Here is a 12,703-nt window from a genome sequence, read left to right as displayed (position 1 = left end):
AGGTCGGTAATGAACTCCTTCATCCAGACTGCTTCCTGTGCTGCCTCCGAGGCTGCCATGTACTCCGCTTCACATGTAGATCCCGCCACGACGCTTTGCTTGCAACTGCACCAGCTTACTGCTCCTCCATTCAAAATATACACGTATCCGGTTTGTGACTTCGAGTCATCCAGATCTGTGTCGAAGCTAGCGTCGACGTAACCCTTTACGACGAGCTCTTCGTCACCTCCATAAACGAGAAACATATCCTTAGTCCTCTTCAGGTACTTCAGGATATTCTTGACCGCTGTCCAGTGTTCCATGCCGGGATTACTTTGGTACCTTCCTACCAAACTTACGGCAAGGTTTACATCTGGTGTGGTACACAGCATGGCATACATAATAGACCCTATGGCCGAGGCATAGGGGATGACACTCATCTTTTCTATATCTTCTGCCGTGCTCAACTGCACACCTTGCAATACAGGCAAGAACCCCTTCTTGGACTGATCCATATTGAACTTCTTCAATATCTTGTCAAGGTATGTACTCTGTGAAAGACCAATGAGGCGTCTTGATCTATCTCTATAGATCTTGATGCCTAATATATAAGCAGCTTCTCCAAGGTCCTTCATTGAAAAACACTTATTCAAATAGGCCTTTATACTTTCCAAGAATTCTATATCATTTCCCATCAATAGTATGTCATCCACATATAATATGAGAAATGCTACAGAGCTCCCACTCACTTTCTTGTAAACACAGGCTTCTCCATAAGTCTGTGTAAACCCAAACGCTTTGATCATCTCATCAAAGCGAATGTTCCAACTCCGAGATGCTTGCACCAGCCCATAGATTGAGCGCTGGAGCTTGCATACTTTGTTAGCATTCTTAGGATCGACAAAACCTTCCGGCTGCATCATATACAACTCTTCCTTAAGGAAGCCGTTAAGGAATGCCGTTTTGACGTCCATCTGCCATATCTCATAATCATAGTATGCGGCAATTGCTAACATGATTCGGACGGACTTCAGCTTCGCTACGGGTGAGAAAGTCTCATCGTAGTCAACCCCTTGAACTTGTCGATAACCCTTAGCGACAAGTCGAGCTTTGTAGATGGTCACATTACCATCCGCGTCCGTCTTCTTCTTAAAGATCCATTTGTTTTCTATGGCTCGCCGATCATCGGGCAAGTCAGTCAAAGTCCATACTTCGTTTTCATACATGGATCCTATCTCGGATTTCATGGCTTCTAGCCATTTGTTGGAATCCGGGCCCGCCATCGCTTCTTCATAGTTCGAAGGTTCACCGTTGTCTAACAACATGATTTCCAGGACAGGGTTGCCGTACCACTCTGGTGCGGAACGTGTCCTTGTGGACCTACGAAGTTCAGTAGTAACTTGATCCGAAGCTTCATGATCATCATCATTAACTTCCTCCCCAGTCGGTGTAGGCACCACAGGAACATCTTCCCGCGCTGCGCTACTTTCCGGTTCGGAAGGGGTGACTATCACCTCATCAAGTTCCACTTTCCTCCCACTCAATTCTTTCGAGAGAAACTCCTTCTCCAGAAAGGACCCGTTCTTGGCAACGAAGATCTTGCCTTCGGATCTGAGGTAGAAGGTATACCCAATAGTTTCCTTAGGGTATCCTATGAAGACGCATTTTTCCGACTTGGGTTCGAGCTTTTCAGGTTGAAGTTTCTTGACATAAGCATCGCATCCCCAAACTTTTAGAAACGACAGCTTAGGTTTCTTCCCAAACCATAATTCATACGGTGTCGTCTCAACGGATTTCGACGGAGCCCTATTTAAAGTGAATGCGGCAGTCTCTAAAGCATAGCCCCAAAATGAGAGCGGTAAATCGGTAAGAGACATCATAGATCGCACCATATCCAATAGAGTGCGATTACGACGTTCGGACACACCGTTTCGCTGAGGTGTTCCAGGCGGCGTGAGTTGTGAAACGATTCCACATTTCCTTAAGTGCGCACCAAATTCGTGACTTAAATATTCTCCACCACGATTTGATCGTAAGAATTTTATTCTCCTGTCACGTTGATTCTCAATCTCACTCTGAAATTCCTTGAACTTTTCAAAGGTTTCAGACTTGTGTTTCATTAGGTAGACATACCCATATCTACTTAAGTCATCAGTGAGAGTGAGAACATAACGATATCCTCCGCGAGCCTCAACACTCATTGGACCGAACACATCGGTATGTATGATTTCCAATAAGTTGGTTGCTCGCTCCATTGTTCCGGAGAACGGAGTCTTGGTCATCTTACCCATGAGGCATGGTTCGCACGTGTCAAATGATTCGTAATCAAGAGACTCCAAAAGTCCATCTGCATGGAGCTTCTTCATGCGCTTGACACCAATGTGACCAAGGCGGCAGTGCCACAAGTATGTGGGACTATCGTTATCAACTTTACATCTTTTGGTATTCACACTATGAATATGTGTAACATCACGTTCGAGATTCATCAAGAATAAACCATTAACCAGCGGGGCATGACCATAAAACATATCTCTCATATAAATAGAACAACCATTATTCTCGGATTTAAATGAGTAGCCATCTCGAATTAAACGAGATCCAGATACAATGTTCATGCTCAAAGCTGGCACTAAATAACAATTATTGAGGTTTAAAACTAATCCCGTAGGTAGATGCAGAGGTAGCGTGCCGACGGCGATCACATCGACCTTGGAACCATTCCCGACGCGCATCGTCACCTCGTCCTTTGCCAGTCTCCGCTTATTCCGCAGTTCCTGTTTTGAGTTACAAATATGAGCAACCGCACCGGTATCAAATACCCAGGAGCTACTACGAGTACTGGTAAGGTACACATCAATTACATGTATATCACATATACCTTTGGTGTTGCCGGCCTTCTTGTCCGCTAAGTATTTGGGGCAGTTCCGCTTCCAGTGACCACTTCCCTTGCAATAAAAGCACTCAGTCTCAGGCTTGGGTCCATTCCTTGACTTCTTCCCGGCAACTGGCTTACCGGGCGCGGCAACACCCTTGCCGTCCTTCTTGAAGTTCTTCTTACCCTTGCCCTTCTTGAACTTAGTGGTTTTATTCACCATCAACACTTGATGTTCTTTTCTGATCTCCACCTCCGCTGATTTCAGCATTGAATATACCTCGGGAATGGTCTTTTCCATCCCCTGCATATTGAAGTTCATCACAAAGCTCTTGTAGCTTGGTGGAAGCGACTGAAGGATTCTGTCAATGACCGCGTCATCCGGGAGATTAACTCCCAGCTGGGATAAGCGGTTGTGCAACCCAGACATTCTGAGTATGTGCTCACTTACAGAACTATTCTCCTCCATTTTACAGCTGAAGAACTTGTCGGAGACTTCATATCTCTCGACCCGGGCATGAGCTTGGAAAACCATTTTCAGCTCTTCGAACATCTCATATGCTCCATGCTTCTCAAAACGCTTTTGGAGCCCCGGTTCTAAGCTGTAAAGCATGCCGCACTGAACGAGGGAGTAATCATCAGCACGTGATTGCCAAGCGTTCATAACGTCTTGGTTCTCTGGGATTGGTGCTTCACCTAGCGGTGCTTCTAAGACATAATCTTTCTTGGCTGCTATGAGGATGATCCTCAGGTTCCGGACCCAGTCCGTATAGTTGCTGCCATCATCTTTCAGCTTGGTTTTCTCTAGGAACGCGTTGAAATTGAGGACAACGTGGGCCATTTGATCTACAAGACATAGTGTAAAGATTTTAGACTAAGTTCATGATAATTAAGTTCATCTAATCAAATTACTCAATGAACTCCCACTCAGATAGACATCCCTCTAGTCATCTAAGTGAAACATGATCCGAGTTAACTAGGCCGTGTCCGATCATCACGTGAGACGGACTAGTCAAGATCGGTGAACATCTCCATGTTGATCGTATCTTCTATACGACTCATGCTCGACCTTTCGGTCCTCCGTGTTCCGAGGCCATGTCTGTACATGCTAGGCTCGTCAAGTCAACCTAAGTGTATTGCGTGTGTTCCGAGGCCATGTCTGTACATGCTAGGCTCGTCAACACCCGTTGTATGCGAACGTTAGAATCTATCACACCCGATCATCACGTGGTGCTTCGAAACAACGAACCTTCGCAACGGTGCACAGTTAGGGGGAACACTTTCTTGAAATTATCATAAGGGATCATCTTACTTACTACCGTCGTTCTAAGCAAATAAGATGCAAAAACATGATAAACATCACATGCAATCAAATAGTGACATGATATGGCCAATATCATTATGCTCCTTTGATCTCCATCTTCGGGGCACCATGATCATCTTCGTCACCGGCATGACACCATGATCTCCATCATCATGATCTCCATCATTGTGTCTTCATGAAGTCGTCACGCCAACGATTACTTCTACTTCTATGGCTAACGCGTTTAGCAACAAAGTAAAGTAATTTACATGGCGTTATTCAATGACACGCAGGTCATACAAAATAATAAAGACAACTCCTATGGCTCCTGCCGGTTGTCAAACTCATCGACATGCAAGTCGTGATTCCTATTACAAGAATATGATCAATCTCATACATCACATATATCATTCATCACATCTTCTGGCCATATCACATCACAAAGCACTTGCTGCAAAAATAAGTTAGACGTCCTCTAATTGTTGTTGCAAGTTTTTACGTGGCTTGTATAGGTTTCTAGCAAGAACTTTTCTTACCTACGTAAAACCACAACGTGATTTGCCAATTTCTATTTACCCTTCATAAGGACCCTTTTCATCGAATCCGTTCCGACTAAAGTAGGAGAGACAGACACCCGCTAGCCACCTTATGCAACTAGTGCATGTCAGTCGGTGGAACCTCTCTCACGTAAGTGTACGTGTAAGGTCGGTCCGGGCCGCTTCATCCCACAATACCGCCGAAACAAGATAAGACTAGTAGCGGCAAGAAGAATTGGCAACATCAACGCCCACAACTGCTTTGTGTTCTAGTCATGCATAGTAACTACGCATAGGCCTGGCTCATGATGCCATTGTTGGGGATCGTAGCAGAATTTTAAAATTTTCCTACGCTCACCAAGATCCATCTATGGAGTATACTAGCAACAAGGGGAAAGGAGTGCATCTACATACCCTTGTAGATCGCGAGCGGAAGCGTTCCAATGAACGTGGATGACGGAGTCGTACTCGCCGTGATTCAAATCACCGATGACCGAGTGCCGAACGGACGGCACCTCCGTGTTCAACACACGTACGGTGCAGCGACGTCTCCTCCTTCTTGATCCAGCAAGGGGGAAGGAGAGGTTGATGGAGATCCAGCAGCACGACGGCGTGGTGATGGACGTAGCGGGTCTCGGCAGGGCTTCGCCGAGCTTCTGCGAGAGGGAGAGGTGTAGCAGGGGAGGAGGGAGGCGCCCAGGGCTGTTATATTACTGCCCTCCCTCCCCCCCTTTATATAGGCCCCCTGGGAGGGGGGGCGCTGGCCAGGAACCCATCTGGATGGGGGGCGGCGACCAGGGGGGTGACTTGCCCCCCAAGGCAAGTGGGGCGCCCCCCCACCCTAGGGTTTCCAACCCTAGGCGCAGGGGGAAGGCCCATGGGGGGCTCCCCAGCCCACTAGGGGCTGGTTCCCTTCCCACTTCAGCCCATGGGGCCATCCGGGATAGGTGGCCCCACCCGGTGGACCCCCGGGACCCTTCCGGTGGTCCCGGTACAATACCGGTGACCCCCGAAACTTTCCCGGTGGCCGAAACTTGACTTCCTATATATAATTCTTCACCTCCGGACCATTCCGGAACTCCTCGTGACGTCCGGGATCTCATCCGGGACTCCGAACAACTTTTGGGTTTCCGCATACTCATATCTCTACAACCCTAGCGTCACCGAACCTTAAGTGTGTAGACCCTACGGGTTCGGGAGACATGCAGACATGACCGAGACGCCTCTCCGGTCAATAACCAACAGCGGGTTCTGGATACCCATGTTGGCTCCCACATGTTCCACGATGATCTCATCGGATGAACCACGATGTCGAGGATTCAATCAATCCCGTATACAATTCCCTTTGTCAATCGGTATGTTACTTGCCCGAGATTCGATCGTCGGTATCCCAATACCTTGTTCAATCTCGTTACCGGCAAGTCTCTTTACTCGTACCGCAATGCATGATCCCGTGACTAACGCCTTAGTCACATTGAGCTCATTATGATGATGCATTACCGAGTGGGCCCAGAGATACCTCTCCGTCACACGGAGTGACAAATCCCAGTCTCGATCCGTGCCAACCCAACAGACACTTTCGGAGATACCCGCAGTGTACCTTTATAGTCACCCAGTTACGTTGTGACGTTTGGCACACCCAAAGCACTCCTACGGTATCCGGGAGTTGCACGATCTCATGGTCTAAGGAATAGATACCTGACATTGGAAAAGCTCTAGCAAACAAAACTACACGATCTTTTATGCTATGCTTAGAATTGGGTCTTGTCCATCACATCATTCTCCTAATGATGTGATCCCGTTATCAATGACATCCAATGTCCATAGTCAGGAAACGGTGACTATCTGTTGATCAACGAGCTAGTCAACTAGAGGCTTACTAGGGACACGTTGTGGTCTATGTATTCACACATGTATTACGATTTCCGGATAATACAATTATAGCATGAACAATAGACAATTATCATGAACAAAGAAATATAATAATAACCATTTATTATTGCCTCTAGGGCATATTTCCAATAGTAAATCGGTAAGAGACATCATAGATTGCACCATATCTAATAAAGTACGGTTACGATGTTCGGACACACCATTACGTTGTGGTGTTCCAGGTGGCGTGCGAAACTATTCCGCATTGTTTCAAATGAAGACCAAACTCGTAACTCAAATATTCTCCTCCATGATCAGATCGTAGAAACTTTATTTTCTTGTTATGATGATTTTCCACTTCACTCTGAAATTATTTGAACTTTTCAAATGTTTCAGATTTATGTTTCATCAAGTAGATATACCCATATCTGTTCAAATCATCTGTGAAGGTCAGAAAATAACGATACCTGCCGCGAGCCTCAACACTCATCGGACTTCATACATCTGCATGTATTATTTCCAACAAGTCTGTTGCTTGCTCCATTGTTACGGAGAACGGAGTCTTAGTCATCTTGCCCATGAAGCATGGTTCGCAAGCATCAACTCATTCATAATCAAGTGATTCCAAAAGCCCATCAGCAGGAATTTCCTTCATGCGCTTTACACCAATATGACCTAAACGGCAGTGCCACAAATAAGTTGCACTATCATTATTAACTTTGCATCTTTTGGCTTCAATATTATGTGTATCACTACGATCGAGATTCAATAAACCATTCACCTTGGGTGTAGGACCATTGAAGGTTTTATTCATGTAAACAGAACAATAATTATTCTCTGACTTTAAATGAATAACCGTATTGCAATAAACATGATCAAATCATATTCATGCTTAACGCAAACACCAAATAACATTTATTTAGGTTCAACACTAATCCCGAAAGTATAGAGAGTGTGCGATGATGATCATATCAATCTTGGAACCACTTCCAACACACATCGTCACTTCACCCTTAACTAGTCTTTGTTCATTCTGCAACTCCCGTTTCGAGTTACTAATCTTAGCAACTGAATCAGTATCAAATGCCGAGGGGTTGCTATAAACACTAGTAAAGTACACATGTATATCCAATATACCTTTGTTCACTTTGCCATCCTTCTTATCTGCCAAGTATCTAGGGCAGTTCCACTTCCATTGACCATTTCCTTTGCAGTAGAAGCACTCAGTTTCAGGCTTGGGTCTAGCTTTGGGCTTCTTCACTGGAGCAGCAACTTGCTTGCCGTTCTTTTTGAAGTCCCCCTTCTTCCCTTTGCCCTTTTCTTGAAACTAGTGGTCTTGTCAACCATCAACACTTGATGCTTTTCTTGATTTCTACCTTCGCCGATTTCAGCACCACAAAGAGCTTGGGAATCGTTTCCGTTATCCCTTGCATATTATAGTTCATCACGAAGTTCTAGTAACTTGGTGATAGTGACTAGAGAACTCTGTCAATCACTATCTTATCTGGAAGATTAACTCCCACTTGATTCAAGTGATTGTAGTACTCAGACATTCTGAGCACATGCTCACTAGCTGAGCTATTCTCCTCCATCTTGTAGGCAAAGTACTTGTCAAAGGTCTCATACCTTTCGACATGGGCATGAGTCTGAAATACTAATTTCAACTCTTGGAACATCTCATATGCTCCGTGGCGTTTAAAAAAAACGTCTTTGAAGCCCCGATTCTAAGCCGTAAAGCATGGAGCACTAAACTATCAAGTAGTCATCATATCGAGCTTGCCAAACGTTCATAACATCTGCATTTGTTCTTGCAATCGGTCTGTCACCTAGCGGTGCATCAAGGACATAATTCTTTTGTGCAGCAATGAGGATAATTCTCAGATCGCGGATCCAATCCGCATCATTGCTACTAATATCTTTCAACTTAGTTTTCTCTAGGAACATATCAAAAATAAAACAGGGGAGCTAAACGCGAGCTATTGATCTACAACATAGATATGCTAATACTAGCAGGACTAAGTTCATGATAAATTAAAGTTCAATTAATCATATTACTTAAGAACTCCCACTTAGATAGACATCTCTCTAATCATCTAAGTGATCACGTGATCCATATCAACTAAACCATGTCCGATCATCACGTGAGATGGAGTAGTTTTCAATGGTGAACATCACTATGTTGATCATATCTACTATATGATTCACGCTCGACCTTTCGGTCTCAGTGTTTCGAGGCCATATCTGCATATGCTAGGCTCGTCAAGTATAACCCGAGTATTCTGCGTGTGCAAAACTGGCTTGCACCTGTTGTATGTGAACGTAGAGCTTATCACACCCGATCATCACGTGATGTCTCGGCACGACGAACTTTCGCAATAGTGCATACTCAGGGAGAACACTTATACCTTGAAATTTAGTGAGAGATCATCTTATAATGCTACCGTCGATCTAAGCAAAATAAGATGCATAAAAGATAAACATCACATGCAATCAATATAAGTGATATGATATGGCCATCATCATCTTGTGCCTTTGATCTCCATCTCCAAAGCACCATCATGATCACCATCGTCACCGGCGCGACACCTTGATCTCCATCGTAGCATCGTTGTCGTCTCTCCAACTATTGGTTCTACGACTATCGCTACCGCTTAGTGATAAAGTAAAGCAATTACATGGCGATTGCATTTCATACAATAAAGCGACAACCATATGGCTCCTGCCAGTTGCCGATAACTCGGTTACAAAACATGATCATCTCATACAATAAAATTTAGCATTATGTCTTGACCATATCACATCACAACATGCCCTGCAAAAACAAGTTAGACGTCCTCTACTTTGTTGTTGCAAGTTTTACGTGGCTGCTACGGGCTGAGCAAGAACCGTTCTTACCTACGCATCAAAACCACAACTATATTTCGTCAAGTATGTGTTGTTTTACCCTTCACAAGGACCGGGCGTAGCCACACTCGATTCAACTAAAGTTGGAGAAACTGACACCCGCCAGCCACCTGTGTGCAAAGCACGTCGGTAGAACCAGTCTCGCGTAAGCGTACGCGTAATGTCGGTCCGGGCCGCTTCATCCAACACTACCGCCGAATCAAAGTATGACATGCTGGTAAGCAGTATGACTTGTATCGCCCACAACTCACGTGTGTTCTACTCGTGCATATAACATCTACGCATAAACCTGGCTCGGATGCCACTGTTGGGGAACTTAGTAATTTCAAAAAAAAATCCTACTCACACGCAAGATCATAGTGATGCATAGCAACGAGATGGGAGAGTGTCGTCCACGTACCCTCATAGACCGTAAGCGGAAGCGTTATGAGAACGCGGTTGATGTAGTCGTACGTCTTCATGATCCGACCGATCCAAGTACCGAATGTACGACACCTCCGAGTTCAGCACACGTTCAGCTCGGTGACGTCCCACGAACTCCGATCCAGCAGAGCTTCGAGTTAGAGTTCCGTCAACATGACGGCGTGATGACGGTGATGATGATGCTACCGACGCAAGGCTTTGCCTAAGCACCGCTACGATATGACCGAGGTGGATTATGGTGGAGGGGGGCACCGCACACGGCTAAAAGATCAACTGATCAACTTGTGTGTCTATGGGGTGCCCCCTGCCCCCGTATATAAAGGAGCAAGGAGGGAGGCCGGCCGGACCTAGCAGGGCGCGCCAAGAGGAGGAGTCCTCCTCCTAGTAGGAGTAGGACTCCCCTTTCCTAGTCCCACTAGGAGGGAGAAGGAAGGAGTGGGAGAGGGGAAAGGCAAGGGGGGCGCCGCCCCCCCTTCCTTGTCCTATTCGGACTCAAGGGGAGGGGGCGCGCGGCCTGCCCTGGCCGGCCCCTCTCTCTCTCCACTAGGGCCCAACAAGGTCCATTAACCCCCGGGGGGTTCCGGTAACCCCCCTCCCCGGCACTCCGGTAAAATCCCGATTTCACCCGGAACTATTCCGATGTCCAAATATAGTCTTCCAATATATCAATCTTTATGTCTCGACCATTTCGAGACTCCTCGTCATGTCCGTGATCATATCCGGTACTCCTAACTACCTTCGGTACATCAAAACACATAAACTCATATTACCGATCGTCACCGAACGTTAAGCGTGCAGACCCTACGGGTTCGAGAACTATGTAGACATGACCGAGACACGTCTCCGGTCAATAACCAATAGCGGAACCTGGATGCTCATATTGGCTCCTACATATTCTACGAAGATCTTTATCGGTCAAACCGCATAACAACATACGTTGTTCCCTTTGTCATCGGTATGTTACTTGCCCGAGATTCGATCGTCGGTATCTCAATACCTAGTTCAATCTCGTTACCGGCAAGTCTTTTTACTCGTTCTGTAATACATCATCCCGCTACTAACTCATTAGTTGCATTGTTTGCAAGGCTTATAGTGATGTGCATTACCGAGAGGGCCCATGGATACCTCTCCGGTACTCGGAGTGACAAATCCTAATCTCGATCTATGCCAACCCAAGAAACACCTTCGGAGACACCTGTAGAGCATCTTTATAATCACCCAGTTACGTTGTGACGTTTGATAGCACACAAGGTGTTCCTTCGGTATTCGGGAGTTGCATAATCTCATAGTCATAGGAACATGTATAAGTCATGAAGAAAGCAATAGCAACATACTAAACGATCAAGTGCTAAGCTAACGGAATGGGTCAATCACATCATTCTCTAATGATGATCCCGTTAATCAAATGACAACTCATGCCTATGACTAGGAAACTTAACCATCTTTGATTCAACGAGCTAGTCTAGTAGAGGCATACTAGTGACACTTAGTTTGTCTATATATTCACACATGTACTAAGTTTCCGGTTAATACAATTCTAAATAATAAACATTTATTATGATGTAAGAAAATATAAATAACAACTTTATTATTGCCTCTAGGGCATATTTCCTTCACATATATACGTGTCTATGCACGAAGAGCAATAGATCGTGCAATCATACAATTGGTCCTCAAAATGAAATCTTATGAATGTGTATATAACACATGAGGCTGTGGATATAACTTGACCAACTGGTCAAATATAACTTCCACCTCAATGTAAAGTGCATTGTTCCCCATCAGACAATAGCATTCATCTCGCCATACAACTGCACGTGAATATCCAAGTCATGTGCTTACCATGTACAATTCCAGTTTCTACATATTGCACCGAAGGAACCATGCTTGACTGTTTAAAATTTTAGGGCCCTCTAGGACGCGCATCTTGCGTATAAAGCTGTTGCCACTATTCTTATAGCAGCAATTAAAGAGTTGATGTTCTTCTCATAGGCCCAAGAGTATGTCCTCGATCAGAATACAATGGAAAAGGAGAGAAATAAGTAACCAATTAAGCATCAGGGGGAATTTCTACATAGTTCTTTCATTTTGTAAAACATCAACACTGAGACTCCATTCTAAAACTGCATATCGCAAAGACCAAAAGGTCAATCTCGTGCTTCCTTCTCTCAAACCACTACATATGAAAGAAATGACTTGACAAAAACTCAACATTAGTGCTGACAACTCCATGCGAGAAGGAATTAGATGATGCCATCGTGCACGCGTGAGACACCCATGAAGGAAACAGAAATAGCTGAAGGAATCAGGAATTGGACACATATGCCGTCATGCGCCGTTGAGGGCGCCTCTGTTGTAGATGGCCTAAGTGCCATGGGCAATAAAAATCAGACAAATTAGGAACGACGAGCCATTTTGCATTAACAACAGAACATTTTTTTTTCTCACGACACAAGTAATCGATCAAAAAAAAGTTTTTGACAGAAAAATGAAGAAATACAACTGCCATCCAATTTGGGCCTCTTTGTGGTACTATGCCATCCAATCCAATCGCCAGCGTGATCAAGAACTCAAAACCAAACCCAGACAACACGATGCAATCTTGGCTATTAGAATCAACACCGAATCCACACAAAGGTCTTGGTACATGGAAGCGAGAGGGGCACACGGACGGACTCAAGAACCTGGTACATGGACTTGGGGAAGTTGTTGAGTCGTAGATGGTGTCGTTGTTGCTGCGGATGACGTCGACGGCCAGGGTTTCGGTCTCCTAGGGGGCCAGCACCACGAGGATGGCGCGCGGCACCTCGGTGC

Source organism: Triticum aestivum, chromosome 7D (genome assembly GCF_018294505.1).
Source record: "Triticum aestivum cultivar Chinese Spring chromosome 7D, IWGSC CS RefSeq v2.1, whole genome shotgun sequence".
NCBI lineage: Eukaryota > Viridiplantae > Streptophyta > Magnoliopsida > Poales > Poaceae > Triticum > Triticum aestivum.
Note: the sequence above shows the minus strand (reverse complement) of the source record.